This window comes from Helianthus annuus, chromosome 11, assembly GCF_002127325.2.
Source record: "Helianthus annuus cultivar XRQ/B chromosome 11, HanXRQr2.0-SUNRISE, whole genome shotgun sequence".
Classification (NCBI taxonomy): domain Eukaryota; kingdom Viridiplantae; phylum Streptophyta; class Magnoliopsida; order Asterales; family Asteraceae; genus Helianthus; species Helianthus annuus.
The window spans coordinates 6,810,150-6,830,098 of NC_035443.2; positions in this window are offsets into that span (position 1 = coordinate 6,810,150).

Consider the following 19,949-nt stretch of genomic DNA (forward strand, 5'->3'; position numbering starts at 1 on the left):
GTTTAAACACCCATAAAACATGATAATAAGTATATTAACTAGTCTAAGCTTGTTTGATCCGACCATTTTCTGTTTAGACCCGGTTCGGAGCCGAAAGTCGCAAAAGTTTGACTTTTGCATTGACTTCAGTTCTGACCGGTTAAAGTTTGATTTAGATATGCCTTGGGACTCTCTTAGGACCAGGTTACATGATGGTATAACCCTCTGTGACCGGTTCATTGTTTGTCCAAGCTTTTACACATTTCCGTTAAATGCTTAAAAGTTGACCGTAACGCCCTTTTTAATTTAAAACGAGAATTTCGGACACGTGAAAGGATCATGACCTTGGTTACTGATTTCTAAGCATGTCGCTAAAATTTCACGTCAATCCGAGGTCCAGAATAGGAGTTATGCTAAATAGCGCAAATTGCGAAACTTTAGTATTTAAATAGCGCAATTAGCATAACGCTTATCTAAACCCGGATTTCGACAACAAACCTTTTGCTCACTGATGTAAAATAATATTTTGGGATTTTTAAAAATTTTTAATTATTTTTAACCTGCGGTTATAGCAACGGTTCGGTAAATACCGAATATACCCTTTTCGGCCATAACTTGAGTTCTACAAGGTCTTTTGACCCGATTTCAGTTGCTACTGATTTTAATTAATAAATAAAGTATTTAGACTTTATAAACTATTTGGGAAACTCAGATTTCCTGTAGAACTCTAAAACCTCTTTTATAATCTTTAAAAAGACCGAAATACCCCTACGGGGCATAATATCAACTTAAACTCGTTACGGGCATTATGGAAGGTATCCTACTGATACCACAACCTCTTTAAAGCATGTTGACTTAGGAAATCAGTGTAGGACTCCTACGGTTACCCGTTGCGCCTTTAGCGCGCACGGTTCGGCTTATGTAACTAGTTTACATAAGTTAGCCGAAACGGGTCAAACCATATTGTTTTGACCCCAAAATCCAGAGTATGATTATTATACCCATATAAAACAAGTCTTCAAACTTGTTGGGTCAAAATCACACTCCATTCACGGTTTTCGCCTTTGCGATTAAACATAACTATCCTTTGAAACCGACCGGTCTAAGCTACGGCAAATATAAAGACCCGTTAGGATTCTAATAGGTTATTTTTAAACCTTCGTTCCAGAATAGGAGACCAGTAAAAGCTATTTGTGATTTATTCAATTAAGGATTATACTTGCAAAGGTAAATACTTTTAACTTATTTTCCGTTATACGGGCTTGGGTTACGGTATCAAAAATACCGCTTGGTCGGGCAATTGACCCCAACTCATTAGTAGTTAGGTATTATCAATGTGACCCGTTTAAAAACTTGTTTTGTTGGCTTAACGCCTTTGGGGGCTTAATGACCATGTCCCGGATATCCTTGGCAACATTTACGAATGGCCACGACCTTGACATCCATGTGTAGGCGTACACCCGGCATTATGTCTATAACTATAAAAGTGTAGCCGTTGGTTACCCGCCACGGTTTTATACTATGTGGTGTGTCTATTAAACTTTAACCCGATACGACTCGGGCGACCGAACGCATAGTAACATGTAATTCTTTACAAGATTTGATTATAAATTATCCCAAGTTATAAAGAGTTTGTGCCTTGAGCATTTAAACCAATTTTATCAAACATTTTACAAAAGTGTCAGTTGAATGTATTTACCAGTGTAAACTGACGTATTTTCCCCAAAAAGACTAAATGCAGGTACTATGCGTAATGGGCTGGGATTTCTCCTTAGCATCTCTAGAAGTCTCGCAAGCTTAAGATGCCTGAAGTCTGTTGAACAATACTTTTGTTATTTCTATTTGATCCCCTGTGGATTATTATTTCAACAATGGTGATACATTGATATTACACTTAAAGTTGAAATATATTATCTTTATGCTTACGCTGTGCATTCATTTATATTGTGTGGTTTGACTATAATGTTGCCAACTACGTCACGGTAATCCCCCACCGGGCCCACCGGTGAGACACGTGGAAATCGGGGTGTGACAGGTTGGTATCAGAGCCAACACTGAGTGAATTAAACACTAGCCTCTGTGTTTAATATCAGTTACACAATTGCACATACTTGAGTCTACACAAGAACATTGGACAAATTCGAATTTGTTATTCCAGTTTGTCTTTTTATTGTTTATTGTTATTTATAGTTTTGAAAGCAGGAAAAATGCCACCTGCAATCAGACGAGGAAGAGGCAGAGGAACGATCATTACTCACAATGATCACGAAGCTGGAACTTCGAACACGCGAGCTCCTGCCAGTACCAGGAGTGAAGGACCACAGAGACGAAGAAACCTTTTTGAACCTGCGAGACATTCTACCTCGCATAGCTCAACACCCTCATACCGCCATTCATTTGGACCAGACTCGGAAAATGATCCCAATAACCCTCAACCTTCCTACATACCTCTTTAGCGTTCGGTATCGCACCGTGCTTTTGATGATCCCACTCCTTACTTCAGAGGTCAGTTTAACCCAGCAGATTACATTCAGGAACCTGCAGGCTTTGTCCCGTTAGGACCACAGGATCACTTCTCAGAAGACCATATGGATGAGGACACAGATCCCATAGAACCTGCTCGTGGTACGCCCACACATCCTATCGAGATCTCTGATGGATCTTCTTTTCATGGCACACCTTATCAAGGGCCAGATAGTTTTCAAGCGCTGTTCAACCAGCACGAGTGGTACTTCACACCCTCCCATCAGACATTGCAACACCAGCAGCAGCAACAGCAAGATCCCTCCGAGGATCCACGTTTCGTGGCAGTTACGCCACCACCTCCGCCACCGGTTCAACCAGAAATGCCTGATCCGCCAAGGCGTAGGAGATCGGGTGCTCGTATGTCCACCTGAAGAGGGGAATTCCACTTCAGCACCCCTCGACACTCTAGTGGTAGTCACTACCCGCCACTACAAGAAGAAGGACCTTCAAGTCCAGTACAGGAGGCGAACTCCGCACCAGTTGCACCATCTTCGCCACCATTTGGGTATGACCACCCAATACCTGCATACACGGGTCCAACGGCATACAACCCGTTCGAACAGCCGTCGCACACGCATTACAATTACAACTATGAGCGCGACCCATATGTGGTAGCGGCTAGGTATAATGCCCGCTATCCCGACGGAGCTTTTGGAAACCTAGGGATACCAGATTACTCAGCTCATGGGTATCCAGCACCTCCTAGACCTCCAGTTCCGCAACCGGCGCCACAACCACGTTTCTCTCCTCCTGAACAAGAAGAAATCCTCCATCGGTTAAGTCGTGTGGAACGGGATTTCGAGGAAGAACGAAAGAACAACAGGGGATTCCTTAAAGGTCTAGCAAACCTGTTGAAGCGAAAGAAGAAGAAACGTGACCATTAGTCCTTATATATGTAATTTCTATTTTAAAACAAGTCCCTGCGTGGACGTTTATCGTATTTCAGTCCCTACGTGGACTTATCCTTTAGTCCCTGCGTGGACACCTATCTTGTATTGGTCCCTGCGTGGACTTGTCTCTTTATTAACCTCTATGTAGGTATGTACTTGTTTAAAAGTCCCGTTTAGGGCAGCGTGTAATTGTATTTGAAGTTTATGGAATGTTATGTTATAAATTTCATTTTTGTTATTACTATATATGAAATAAATCAAAAATCATTCCTTTTAAATTTAAATCTGCCTAAATAAAGAATCTTAAGAGTGAAACCTAGCCAGGTGTCTTTTTAGACCCGGCCAAGATGGTAAGACCTGATTAAAAGATTCAGAATTCTAGTTAACCTCTGTAATCATGTTAACGTTCATGACAGATGTGATTCGTTAAAATCGCACGCGTCATTCTTGTATAAGAATCCTTCTAAGGATTCCAAAGCCCAAATTAATGATATAATAAATCATGGGTTAAATCATCAATAAAGATGATCAATTATTAAACATCCATTAGCGATGTAGTGCCTACGGGCCAAACTTGTTAAACGTCTATTAGCGATGTAGTGCCTACGGGCCGAATTATTAAGCATCCATTAGTGATGTAGTGCCTATGGGCCATAATTATTGTCATAATAAGACAAAAGACAGTGGTGGTCTATGACTCCCTGTCAGAAAGGGTAAAAGGACTACGGTTCAAACCTTCGTACCTTGATTCTCTGTAATCTCAGCTAATATTATAAAACATCCTCGTGACTAGGCTTTTGTGCCGATAACAATATTGTTTGTAATTTGGATAAGTATCTTCAAATCCTAAATAAAAGTGAGTAACAAATTAACCAGATATGGTCTCTGTTACCATGGTTGATGAATTGCCATAAAAGACAATTCCATAATAAACTCCTAAATAAAATTTTCGTTATCTTCTGTAACAGATTCAAGTTACCATGGCTGACCCTAGTGGAGAAAATAGCCACTCGAAGGAAGACGAATATGATAACGCCCAAGTTCATCTGACGGGCGCAGAGTTGAAAGCTCTTGTCGATAATGCTGTCAAGGCAGCTCTGGATCGACAATATGAGGAATATACTGAATCTCGGAGCCGAACTATATCCAAACCACACTCAAAGCCAAAAACCCACACCAAATCTCACAGCAAACCGCTGTCCAAGCCTAAAAAGGACGATGATAATCATTCGTCCAATGAAAACAGTGTCCGCCAAGAAAGAGTATATACTGACGTATCTCGCGCCAGAGGCTGCACCTACAAGTACTTTGTATCATGCAAACCCCGAGACTTCACTGGGGAGAAAGGAGCGGTCGATTGTATGACATGGCTTGACGAGATGGACACCGTGGTGGACATCAGCGGCTGTGCGGAAAGAGACGTGGTAAAGTTTGTGTCTCAGTCATTCAAGGGCGAGGCCCTGGCTTGGTGGAGGTCGTTGGTTCAGGCCTCGGGAAAGGCTGTTCTATACAGCATGACATGGGAGGAATTCGTTTCTCTCATTAAGGAGAATTACTGCCCTCAACATGAGGTGGAAAAGATAGAATCCGATTTTCTATCATTGGTGATGACAAACCTTGACTGCCAAGCTTACCTAACGAGCTTCAACACGATGTCCCGGTTGGTTCCATATCTGGTAACCCCGGAGCCAAAAAGAATCTCTCGTTTCATCGGTGGGTTAGCCCCCGAAATAAAGGCAAGCGCGAAGGCCTCTCGGCCAGCGACCTTTCGATCTGTAGCCGATATATCTTTGTCCCTTACTCTGGATGCGGTCCAACAAAGATCGCTAAGGAACAAAGAAGCTGAAAAGAGAAAGCGTGAAGATGAAACTTCACGGAGGTCGAGCAAGAAACACCGTGGAAACGGTGATAACAAGAGGGGGTCGGAGTCAAGGAAGGATGGGCAACAGTCTGGTGAGAAGCCCAAGTGCAAGACTTGCAAGAGACATCACTTTGGAAAGTGTAGGCTCGAATCCAACTCGCAGACTCAGTCGAAGTCGTATGCTTGCGGGTTATGCAAATCCAAGGACCACAAGACTGTGGACTGCAAGAAGATAAAAGATGCAACCTGCTATAACTGCAACGAGAAGGGGCACATTAAAAGCAACTGCCCTAAATATGCCAAGAAGCCTGAAGAGGCCAAGAAGAACAATGCTAGAGTCTTCAGGATGGAGGCGAAAGAAGCAGTGCTGGATGACAACGTGATCACAGGTACTTTTCTCGTAAATGATATCTTTGCAAGAGTACTTTTTGATTCAGGCGCTGATAAGTCTTTCGTAGATCATAAATTTTGCAAATTGCTGAATATGCCTGTCAAAACCTTAAATGTGAATTACGAGGTAGAGCTAGCAGACGGCACCATAGATGTCACACCCCAACCAATGGCGGAAACATCGGGATGAGACGAAGTGTGAAGATTGCTCGAGACATCATAACGCTATTTGTGACAATAATTTAATAATCCAAATTTCATTTCCAAACTTCAAGTAGTCATCAATACAAGATCCCAAATAACAACAAGTTTAATCAAAATAACAAACCAACATAACCAAAATTCGATACAACATATTAAACCTAACGTCTAAAGTGTGTATCTAGGCATCGTGCTACCTCTTTCATTTCATCATCATCAACCTGTAACATGTTTAAAATACAATTCAATGCGAAAGCAAAGGCGAGTATACAAGTTTGGTACATACATAGCATAAGATAAAAGTGTGAACAATCCCTCATAGCAAGCATGCGATTCAAGATAAACATTAAATATGGCATGTGTCTAACATATCAAACCAAGAAAACGCAACTTGCTTATGACATAACCAAAGTTTCAGTAGAGGCGGGTCGTTAATCCTATAGCGCTACATATGTCACGGTTTGGCTCGTACGAAGTTAATGATAAGTTCAACACATAAGAATCACCCAAATTTAAAGTATCAAGCCATCACATATACAAGCATGTTATAGGAATGTTCATGTGTTTAGACAAAAGTTCATGTGTAAGTTTCAATAGGTAAACATGTTACACCCCAAAAGTGGTAAAAGTAAAAAGGGGAAAAATACGAGTATACTCACGGTTTGCAAGTCTTTAAACTTGAGAATCTGAGAGCAAGTTGGTGGTTGAGTTAGCTAGTTGGAGCACCTTGTTCTTCTACACAAAGAAACAAAGCGTATGAGTTTGGGGAGTTTGGAAGATTCGGAATTAAGGTGACACGATAATGTAATAGAATATAATATCAAAATACTCATCTTCCCTTTAACACTTGCATGACACTTGGTAACCACAAGGATTATAACGATTTCATGAGTTGAACACTCATAAGAATCATGGCAAGGTTTAGGTCCTTAGATGATTATCAAAGAGGTGTATGTACATATATATTATTTAACTTGTAGAATATATATATTTTAGATATTCAAGTAAGAGGTAGAAGGTTTACTCTTCATTTAGGTACCTCAAGTTATGTCATAGATGTCATGTATGGGGTAGGAAGACAAGCTTCCATTTAGATACCCCTTAGATGTTCACCACTACACTTGATGTAAAAACAACCAAGGAGGGTCACGAACTAAGGTTTATACAAGTATGTAAATGAACTAAGTTAAGAGAAATCATCAAATCATGTGAGGATTGTATGTTTGGACAACCCAAGTTGTTCCATAATCACTCATGCATCAAAGTCTAAGTTTGACATGACTTGTGGGTTAAAACCCTAATCAAAACACCAAGTTTATGAGGTTTAATCCTCTGATTTTAAGTGTCTCAACCATGTTTTTAAGCTTACCCAACCATAGGAGAGGTTGTAAGCATTAGGACATTGGTGTGAGATGTGTTAGACACAAGTTGGATAAGAAATAACAAGTTGTTGATTAATAATAAACAAAACAGAAAGTTTTAGTCCATTTTAGGGCAAATCCAAGCATGATTCTTCCAAGGAAAAACCAACGATTCAAACCCAAGGACATAACAAAGCAATAGGAAGAAGAACCAAGTGATTTGGTTAAGAAATGAGCAAGTTACACTTACTTTAGTGAAGTTACAAGAATCTGTCCAAAACTCAGATTTACTGCAGATTGAGAGTAAATTTGTGAAGATTAGAGAGTTGTGAAAGTGTCAAATGGGTTGGAGAAGGTGGGTATTTTCTAATGGAGGAGTTAGAAGATGATTGGAGGTAATTAGAGGTGGATTAAAGGTGATTGGGTGGGTTAGATTAATGGGATTTCGTGCATGCAGCTCAAAGAAACACAAGTCTGCCGAAACAGGGGCGTCGCGTGACGCCTAGCCCCCTCGCGTCGCGCGGCGGGTAGGTTTGTCTGACTTCCGTTTTATTACACTTAGGCCCCTGAAGTTTATATTTGGTTCCTTTAGGTGCAAACTTGAGAGTTTAGGGACTTGTTTTGATATAAAAGCATAGTATAAGGTGTAGTTAATGATGATCATAACCAAAGTATGTTTAAGCGTATAAATGTCATAACCAAGTATCGTTCTCGTTCAAAACGCGTTCAATGCATAAGTTTAGATTAATTACAAGTTTCGCACATAGTTTCCAAGAATAACGATTAGACATTGATTGATTCACGAAGTCGAACATACGAGCATACATAGAGCGTGTATAACATAAATGTAACAAAATACAAGCTTCATTAATGACCCAAGTCTCGGTTTGATAATGATTACAATGAAAGGAGCGATTACAAGAATACAAGGTTTCCAAAAATAGAAATACGAACAAAACTTTCTATAAATGGAAAGTACAAAAGAGCCGGGCGTTACAATAGAAACCGTCTCCACTGTGTTAGATGGATGTGTGATATCCATTAAGAACCACTCTTTTCCTCTATCTCTACTTCCCTTTAAATTGGCCGGTTTTGACCTAGTATTGGGTATGGACTGGTTATGTCACAACCAGGCCCAAATCGTCTACAACAGAAAGCAGGTAGTGATAAAGACCCCGTCGGGTGAATCGCTTACCATTCGGGGAGATACCCAGTACGGATTGCCTGAGCAAGTAACTATGCTCAAGGCTTCAAAGTGTCTAAAGAAAGGTTGTGTCATCTACATGGCACAGGTGATTATTGAAGAGCCTAAACCGAAGATTGAAGACATTCCCGTCATTTCGGAGTATCCAGAAGTTTTCCCTGAAGATCTACCTGGTTTGCCACCAGATAGGCAAGTGGAATTCTGACGTGACCGTGTCGTCCCGATCAGTCAAAAACCCAATTAAACCTAGGTAGCTAGGGTAAGTCGGGTATCGTATCCACGAAGAGCATGTGGTCAGTATCACACTAGTTGTTCGATTAGCCAAAGTTATTTACAAACAAATATGCAAAATAATTATGAAGCTTGCTAATTTTTATTTTTAGTTTGTTTAGAAAAATTATTAGAAATCACTAATTAGAATGAGTAAAAAGAACAAGTTAGAGACAAGGGTCACACCCGGTTCGACAACTGCAAGACCTAGGGTTTCTACACGTTAGACTTAATTTAGTTGCATTTGATTATTAACGGATTTAGTATTACGTGGCTTAGGTGTCAAGAGCTATCAACGTCATAGACAACGGACCGCACTACACTTCGTTACCAAGAACATGTAAATCCTAACCTATAGCAAGGCATAATTGCACATATTCATTTCACAAAGTCAAATTTAATAACTCATTCGACAATTCATGAATCCAATACAAATGCAAGACAATTGATATAAGTTTCAAATAGTTAAATACAACTAGTCACAAATTAAATCATAAACAAAATATTGAAACCCTAGAATTCTTACAAAGTCTACACCGGGGTGAAACCCTAAAAGATTAGCCGCGCATGATGTGTGACAAATCTTTCCTCGCTTGATCGATGATGATGTGTGATGATTTTTAGAGCCCCTCGATGTGGTGTACGACCGCCCCCTCGTGAGATGTACTCCCCCCAGTACGGCTACCTCCTCGATCCTGTATCATGAAGTCATGATAATGGGCCCCAAAAAGTAATGATATGTGGCTGCCCAAATCGATATGTTGGAAGCCCAATATTCGATAATGACCCAGTGTTTTTGAGCTGCCACTATCGAGAGTCCAAGAAGTCCACCAAAAGTGTTTTATTTATTTATTTTAATTAAATCCACTTTGTTTTGTCTTGAAATGCGTAAGCCATGTTCCATAACGTAAACCTTAAGTGCAGGTTTCTATTTCTCTTATGCAAATTGGAGCAAAGGTCAACATGAACTATCACATTCCTCCAATCCCCATCATCCAATTGCATATATTAAATTGATGTTGTGATGATGATTATTATTAACGTTGTTGGCTTCATGTGTTTGTGAAATTGATGAGAATCTCTATGTTGGCCGCCACTCTTTATATTTTTCTTTAAACACTCTAACGTCACCGAATTACGCGTCTTACCTGCAAAGAATACAAACACTCGTAATAAACTAATTCCAAGCATATAATCACGTAAAACGGGTTAAATCACGTAAGATAAACACTTTAGCACCCATGTTTCACACTCTCCATCACATCCCCACACTTGTCTTTTGCTTGCCCTCAAGCAAATCTGTCTTTCACTTTCACGTGGGTCGAACAAGAAACACACTTCCCATTCCCGAGACAAAGGTTAAGGTCTAATGTCATACCCGGTTCAAACTTTTTTACAATTTACGAAATATTTAACGGAAAAGTGAATAATCCCATTTTAAATGGTTATCCAAGATTAACCCGCCCGTAAAACTAACAAGTCATACACATCCCTCTCAATGTTCTCTCCACTCGGTTTAAAATTGGCTAATTGTTGATACATTAGCACTTTTGACATTATCACTCAAACCGATTAGAACATGTACCCGCATAGGCTTGCAACTCAATCGTTCTCCACCTCCGAACACGAATATTAAGAACAAGTCATAAGGTCTTTGGAGGGTTGTAATGGGGCTAGGTTAAGAGTATGGAATAGGATTTTTTTTTTTTTTTTTTTAGTGGCTAAGGTGATGAAAAACTCGATTTTTTTATTACAAAACAATTATTCTAAACACGACTAACTACCAACATCAAACTAGAAGGCAACAATTTTCGCCTTTTATTCCACAAACTAGAAACGCATATTTTTGTTTTTTTTTTCCTCAATAATTTTCAATTCTTTTTCGTAACATTTTCTGATTTTTCTTTTCTTTCTTTCTTTTTTTTTTTTGTATATGCAAACAATCAAATAAAACTATACAAACTCGACTCCTATAATCGAATTTCCATCACACGGGTTTAAACGAAAAAAAAACTTAAGGTTTTGGGCTAAATGGGTTGTCAAACGAAAGGATTAGGCTCAAAGTTGGCTACTAAGGGATAATAATTTTTTTTTTTTTTTTGGTAAGGATATATAAATGGTTTTAAAGGAAAAAGTTCACCTAATGCCTTAATCATTCTCGTGCTTGTATTCGGTCTATAGTCTCAAATGTATCAAAAGTTGCAAGTTCTACAATACGCGACTAATGGCCCACTCAAACAAAGAAACATGTGAATGTGAATTTATAATGTATAAAGGGCTCAAACCCCACGTATAAGGGTATGATATGTGATATGCATACATTGCTAGTTCCTTAGGCGAATTATTCTCAAATAACCACCCGCTAAATACCCGATATGCTTATTAATTTGAACTTGACCATGACAAAAGACCAAATGGTTTGTGACATCCCTCGTTGACTTGGTTACTTGTGCTTTTGAGATTGCTTTGAAAACAAGACATTTTTGAAAAAATTTTGAAATTTTCCCCCATCCCCACACTTGAGGTAAACATTGTCCTCAATGTGTAGTATTTAAATGAACGGGTCAAAATCGAAAATTTTTGCTACTCCCCCATCCCCACACTTGAGGTACATATTGTCCTCAATGTGTAAGAACTAGAGTTTTAAAACGCACAAGGGATGTGACACGGCTAACCTCCCCAAAATTACACCCCGGAAAATAAAATACAATTTACAATCCACTTATTTGCTAACTAAAAATCAAAGATAAAAAGAAACGTATGCACCTGGTTTTTCGCTAGTTCCTCGTGTGCTCTTCATCTTTTCAACAAAGCGGTCGTCTCACGAACATAATGTACCTACAAATCTTAACCCTTGTGTAGAAGCATGCTTCTCACAACCATTAAAATTTATTAGCTACCTAGTTCTACCACTTTTATGAAAATATTACCAAGTCATACATTAATTTACTTTGATTTATGTGGAAAAATAATTTACAACAACAACAAACCTAACTCACTTTCGTAGGAATCACGACGGCATTTAGCATATGCACGCAAGCCCTTTAAACCTCCCGATAGCTCGAGAGGACGAGTCGGTCTCGTGAGGGTTATATAGGGAACACACCCACAACGTTCATTTAACTACTAAAAGAAAAAAATAAAAAAATAAAATAAAACAAATAATAATACAAACTCTACAACAATCATACCTGATTTACCCCTCATGGTGGTCGAAGTGCACATTTGCCTACCGAGTTTCCAACATATGCACGGTAGTTGGCATGCCGAATCCACTCTCTTTTTCTTCTATTCGGCATGCGTAATGTACAACTTCGGGGTCGCTTCTTAACAAACCGGCCAATATCTTGCAATACCGCCCTTCGAATCCTTATACCCGAACCTTCATCCCCAACTTTGTTAGTTGGAGTGATAAGTATGGGAGAAGGATCGATATGAACGTGGGCTTCTTTTGAATCCGATTTGTCTTGCGGTGTCATGTCTTCCGCTCGGTTCAAACATTCAACTTCTTGCTCCGAAAGATCTCTAACCTCTTCCACCACATCACCATCCACCATTGTACCATTAGCCAAAACCTCCCGCTCGCGTTTAATTTGGGCTAATTCTTCGGCGAGTTGACTCACTTTCTTTGCCAAGGCTTCATGAGCGTCATCTCTCGCCTCAAATTCCTTCTTAATCTCTTGATTTGAAGTGATGATAGCATTCATGATGGCATCGAGCTTGGAATTTATTGAGTCTTGAGGTTCCTCGTATGCCGGTTGAGGGTATTCATTATAATAATCATCATACACCTCCCGGTAACTTGAGAAATGTGGCAATTCGGGTTCATAGTAGTACTCTTGATAATGTGGTGGTGGTGGATTATCGTATGGATAATATGAGGATGGACCATTGAAATCTTCATAATCCGCCCTCCTATATTCAAACAATCCACTGAGGTAGTCTTCCCGTTCCTTGTTGACTTGAACTTTTTCGTAGAAAACAGAGCAATCCTCTAAATAATGCTCTTCGCTTCCGCAACACTCACATGGATCATAATCTACCCAATTCATATTGAAAGATAGTACCTTCAAAACATCTACCTGCACAAACAAGCTCGACCACCCAAAGTAAAATCACGAATATACAAGAAAGAACGAAGAGAAAAAAAAAAACTAAACTAAAATCGAACAAGCAATGAAATACTAAGCGCACTAGCTCCCCGGCAACGGCGCCATTTTGACGTGACCGTGTCGTCCCGATCAGTCAAAAACCCAATTAAACCTAGGTAGCTAGGGTAAGCCGGGTATCGTATCCACGAAGAGCATGTGGTCAGTATCACACTAGTTGTTCGATTAGCCAAAGTTATTTACAAACAAATATGCAAAATAATTATGAAGCTTGCTAATTTTTATTTTTAGTTTGTTTAGAAAAATTATTAGAAATCACTAATTAGAATGAGTAAAAAGAACAAGTTAGAGACAAGGGTCACACCCGGTTCGACAACTGCAAGACCTAGGGTTTCTACACGTTAGACTTAATTTAGTTGCATTTGATTATTAACGGATTTAGTATTACGTGGCTTAGGTGTCAAGAGCTATCAACGTCATAGACAACGGACCGCACTACACTTCGTTACCAAGAACATGTAAATCCTAACCTATAGCAAGGCATAATTGCACATATTCATTTCACAAAGTCAAATTTAATAACTCATTCGACAATTCATGAATCCAATACAAATGCAAGACAATTGATATAAGTTTCAAATAGTTAAATACAACTAGTCACAAATTAAATCATAAACAAAATATTGAAACCCTAGAATTCTTACAAAGTCTACACCGGGGTGAAACCCTAAAAGATTAGCCGCGCATGATGTGTGACAAATCTTTCCTCGCTTGATCGATGATGATGTGTGATGATTTTTAGAGCCCCTCGATGTGGTGTACGGCCGCCCCCTCGTGAGATGTACTCCCCCAGTACGGCTACCTCCTCGATCCTGTATCATGAAGTCATGATAATGGGCCCCAAAAAGTAATGATATGTGGCTGCCCAAATCGATATGTTGGAAGCCCAATATTCGATAATGACCCAGTGTTTTTGAGCTGCCACTATCGAGAGTCCAAGAAGTCCACCAAAAGTGTTTTATTTATTTTTTTTAATTAAATCCACTTTGTTTTGTCTTGAAATGCGTAAGCCATGTTCCATAATGTAAACCTTAAGTGCAAGTTTCTATTTCTCTTATGCAAATTGGAGCAAAGGTCAACATGAACTATCACATTCCTCAAATCCCCATCATCCAATTGCATATATTAAATTGATGTTGTGATGATGATTATTATTAACGTTGTTGGCTGCATGTCCCTATCTCTCACGTGATTTGTCAGCCCAATAAGTCTTCATGTGTTTGTGAAATTGATGAGAACCTCTATGTTGGCCGCCACTCTTTATAATTTTCTTTAAACACTCTAACGTCACCGAATTACGCGTCTTACCTGCAAAGAATACAAACACTCGTAATAAACTAATTCCAAGCATATAATCACGTAAAACGGGTTAAATCACGTAAGATAAACACTTTAGCACCCATGTTTCACACTCTCCATCAAATTCAGGATCGATATCATCCCTGGAGCAGCACCTATTGCTAGAGCACCTTACAGGCTAGCACCAACCGAAATGAAGGAGCTAAGGACCCAGCTGGATGAACTGTTAGCTAAAGGTTTCATCAAACCTAGTTCGTCTCCCTAGGGAGCACCTGTCCTGTTTGTTAAGAAAAAGGACGGATCGATGCGTCTGTGCATCGATTATCGCGAGCTTAATAAGGTCACGATAAAGAATAGATATCCCTTGCCGAGGATCGACAATTTGTTCGATCAGTTACAAGGGGCAAGTTATTTTTCGAAGATTGATTTGAGGTCAGGCTACCATCAACTGAAAGTCAGAGATGAAGACGTGCATAAAACAGCATTTAGGACTCGCTACGGTCACTACGAGTTCCTAGTGATGCCTTTTGGGCTCACTAATGCACCGGTTGCGTTCATGGATCTCATGAATCGCGTCTGCAAGCCGTACTTGGACAAATTCATCATCGTTTTCATCGACGACATTCTTATATACTCGAAGAACCGAGCTGACCATGAGAAACACCTTCGCTGTATTCTCAAGCTGCTACATCATGAGAAACTCTATGCCAAATTCTCTAAGTGCGAATTCTGGCTACGAGCAGTCCAATTTCTAGGACACGTCGTCAGCGAACGTGGTATCCAGGTGGATCCCGCTAAAGTAGAGGCTGTCATGAATTGGCAAGAGCCAAAGACACCTACTGAGATTCGTAGTTTCCTGGGGTTAGCAGGATACTACAGGCGATTCATTGAAAATTTTTCAAGGATTGTTGCGCCCTTAACTTCCCTGACCAAGAAGAAGATAAAATTTGATTGGGGCCCTAAGCAGCAAGAGTCCTTTGTTATTCTAAAACAAAAGCTGAGCAACGCTCGTGTGCTGACACTACCGGAAGGTACCAAGGAGTTCGTAGTTTACTGCGACGCATCACACACTGGCATGGGATGTGTGCTCATGCAGAAAGGCAAGGTTATTGCCTATGCTTCGAGACAGTTAAAGGTGCACGAAAAGAATTACACCACTGTAACAACTGCCACTAAAATCAATAATTAGGACAATAATTAGTCAATAAGAAAACCCTAATTGAGACACCCAAGTAATTCTGCACTAGCCCTAAAATTTTCAGAACAATCAGAATCAGGATCAGGGCCCCTAAAACTCGAGGGGGGCAAACCCTAGTTGATAATTATCTAATTAAAACGTTGCTTTGTTCTAATTGGCTGAAATCTTGAGTCACCAAAGCTAGTCCCGAGCCTAGGCAGCCTATAATTAGACTGCTTAGCTTACGGACCGTAAGGGTTAGGGCATACGGTCCTTAAGGGAGTCCCAAAACTTGCTATAAATAGCCGACCTTGGCACTTAACTGTTGAAGTTAAAACGACGTAAAAAGCTTCTGTATACGTCGAGTTATAGCTGTTATATCACAATAAACACACACACGATCACGAGGTGCTGCCGCAATCAAGGTAATAACTCGATCGCTATTACGATTCAACGTCCGATCGATTATAACTATCCAACGATTGTCCGAGTGCTGCTCAAATTGAGCTTGTACTTTGTTATTCATTGTGATTTCGACTTGAATGTTTGAGTGCTGTTCGAATTCGGACTATGCTCTGTCATTCGTTGTGAATCCATTGAATTGTTAAGTATCGCACTTGATAATAGTTGTGAGGGTTTAATCTCGTGAATTGACGTAACTGCTGAATTAGTTACTAATCCCGTTTGTGTGTGCATTGTTATTTAAATTAGGTTAGAAGGCTAATCAGTAAAGCTTATACTCTGCTCGTAAATCTGCAATGTGAGTCATTCTACTTTTATAAACTCTTTTCTCACAGTTTGTGAGTCATTCTCTTTTTATCAACTGTTTTACAAAACTCCAAATTATTTTCCAAAGTTATAATTACAGGGATTAAGTCTATGTAATCACCAAATTACAGCCGGTATGTGGGGTTTTGTATACATTACTTATTTCCCGTCACACTTGGACAAACGGGTGGCCAAGGGGTGATCTGACCACAGTCACAGACACCATTGGACAAATGGGCTAGCCAATGGATGGTCGAGTGACAAATACTGTGGGTAGTTGGTTTGATATCAGAAACATTGTAATTCCCCTTAATACTGTAGATTATAACAAATGTGTCGTTTTCAGTAAACTGAATGATTCACTCAGTATTTCCCCGCTGACAAAACCTTTTTCAAACATGTTTCAGGTGATATGGTATGAGCAAAGAAAAGTGCCGTGGAGCACTCCCAGCTTAGAAAAGTGGCTCAATGTAAATAAATAAATGAACATGTTTTGAAAATAAAGATTTCCCTGAGAAATCACATTATTGTAAATTTCGGGAATTTATCCCTAAGTTATGAAACGGGCAGTTTAAATTATTGAAAGATCCTGTTTTAAAAAGACTTCCGCTGTCGCTTAAATTAAATACCACGGGATTCCTGTCCCGCGGCTCCTGAAACGGGTCAAACCGGGTCGGGGGCCGTGACAGGAAAAGGTGGTATCAGAGCCACTGTTTTAAGCTTACTGATTAAGCTCATTGTTCTAATTAATTTAAGTTTATTGAAAAGTTTTATTTGTCATTCTGTGAATATATGCTTATTAACTGATTAATTGTTAAAATTACAGTATGGGTAAACAAAAGATTTCTACTATCTATCGCAAATTAGATAGTACACCTAAAGAACAGGGAACCTCTTCCTCCAAATCTCCCACCAACTTAGAAGAAGGAATCTTTGTCCGTAAGGCAAATTATGAAAACCCACTTACACCGGAGAAAAGGAATTCAATCCTTAGAAAAGGTCAAGACAAAAAGAAACCCCGAACCAAGAGAGTGAGGTTTAACTCAGAAATTCAGGAAATTAATAATAATCCACCAGGGGAAAATAATTTAGATGAAAAATGGGCAAATCTGTATCTGCTCGCTACCGTAGCAGAAAATGCAAATCTTTAAGCTTTAAACCTAGAAATATTTACTTCCCAGTAAATAAATAAATAGATCTGAGTGTGTTCTGTTTACTGTATGTTGTACAAATTGGTATGCAATAAAAATGTTTATTTGTTAAGCTTTGTTCCAAAGTTTTAACTTAGCATTTTGTGCATTTTGCATATATGCCGTACAGCATGAATGAGATGTCGGAAGCATTTCAGAACCTCAACCTCTATCCTGTGCCAATTGAAGTCTCCCACAACTTCACTGGTTACATTGCTGACATAGAGGAACCTCTGGAATTCCAAGCTCCACCGCTGGAAAAAGCAAAACCTAAAAAGAAGAGAAGATATGTAGGGTGGCGAAAAGTGCGCAGAAGGAAACCTAGGAGACTCCCTAAAATAGAAAATCCTGTGAGTGTGAGCAAGGGAAAAGAAATAGAAACCGGAGAAAGTTCCAAGCCAGCAGAAATAAGGATAGACCTAAAGAAAAAGGGAATAGAGATCGGAGAAAGCTCTAAACAGTCTGAGGAAATCACATTCCAGGACGAAATAAACCGCCTACTGGTTAATTGTGATATTCTAGAGCCTATCAACGATAATCTCTTCTCTTATCCTGCTACAGCCCAATTCCCAATAAACCTAGGACCAGCTATTCCAGACCCACTAGTTCACACCCGACCATTAGGCCAAATGGATGAATGGTGGACCAATGACTGGCAATTCCAAAATATAGTTAATAGTCCCTATAGTTTTCTCCCACAATTTGATCCAGAACCTGTCCCTAATCCGCCAATGAGCTATGAAAATTTAGCTGAGCTACGTCAGTTTGGTGAAGAACTGATAGGCACCGGGAATAGGATCCGGGAAATAGGGGAGCAGATTTCTTGGAAGTACGACGAGAGGGAACGTCGTTACTGAAACTGCCAGTGGACCAAAAGATAGGAAGGGTTGGAAAAGTTTGTCTGTATTATAACTAATATAGTAAAACTGATTCTGTAAAATGGGCAATAAAACATTGTAAGATAAAAAGTGTGTATTGAAGCAGGTATAATATATAAAACAAAACAGAAGTCGAGGCATCGACAATTTTGGCTATGCTTGCATGTTATGCTGATCTATGTGTTTATCTGTGTATTTATCTGTGATTTTGGTATTAATAATTAGACACTAATAATTTCTATTAATACTAATTAGCAGATGGAAAACGCTAATAGTGAACCAGTTAATGAAGTAAATCAGTCTGAGCAAAATCAGGAAGATCAATATATAACTAGACAAGATATTGAACACTTTATTGCTCAAGGGATAGCCAATGCTATTCCATAAATTGTGGCTGCTGTTCAGAAACCTGCCGAACCACAATTAATTCCTAGTAAACGTATTCCGGAAGATAACGGCAGTAACAGCATAAATGGAGGCGGTAATCATGACGATCATGATCCGCAACAGGCCCCACTCCCCAAGAGAATGAAAGCTGCAACGCCTGGTTGCACTTACAAAGAATTTCTTGCCTGTAAACCCGCAGAATTTGCAGGTAATGAAGGGGCAACTGCAACACTGCGTTGGTTAGAGAAAACCGAGGCAGTAATTGCAATAAGTAAATGTGCTGAAGAAGATCAAGTGATGTATGCATCAAACTTGTTCAAAGAAGGGGCGTTAGAATGGTGGAACATGGTGCTACAAGCAAAAGGAAGAAGGGTGGCCTATGCAATGAATTGGGAAGAATTTAAGCGTCTTGTCGAAAGAAAATTCTTTCCCGAATACGAGAAGGAACAAATGGCAAACAAGTTCCTGAGCCATCGTATGTTAGGTGTAGACTGTCAAGGATATACTTCGACATTCTTCGAATATGCGAGAGTGGTACCTTCCCTGGCTTCGCCAGAACCGGTACTTATTTCCCGTTATATTTGGGGATTAATTGGAGAAATCCGTAATATCGTTAAAGCTGCGAGACCACGCACGATTGACGATGCTGTGGAATTAGCTAATACCTTAACAGATGAACTAGTCCGCACCAGAGAAGAAGATCGCAAGAAGGAATTGGCTCAGAAGATTACCCAAGGATTCCGCGTGGGTAATAATAGCAATAAATTCAAGAAAAGAGGAACCGGGCAATACTCGTCACCTCCTTTCTGCAGAAATTGCAAAAAGAAACACTATGGACAGTGCAATATATTTTGCAACTTCTGCAAGGCGAAAGGACATCGGGAAGAAGACTGCAGAAGGAAAACAAAAGTTTGTTATAACTGCAGAGAAACAGGACATTTCCAGTCTGAATGCCCTAAGTTAGCTAAACCCGCAGACAGTAGAGCTAAAACGACTGAAGGAACTACTAAGAAAAATGCACGAGCATTCCAGCTGACCACTCAAGAAGCCGAACTCATTCCAGACATGATAGCGGGTACGTTCTTAGTGCATAACGTCTATGCAAAAGTATTATTTGATTCTGGTGCAAACCAAAGTTTCATTAATACTGCATTCTGCCAAGCTCTTAACTTACCTCTAAATACCCTTAGGCAGATCTTTACTGTTGAAACGGCAGATGGAAATTCTGTCAACATAGATAAGGTTTTGCAAGAAGTAAAAATAGAATTGTTAGGTCATAAGTTTTCTGCAAACCTGTTACCTATGAATTTAGCCGGATTCGATGTAGTGTTAGGAATGGATTGGTTAATAGCCAACCATGCTCGAATCCTGTGTGATAAGAATTCCGTAGAAATCCGTA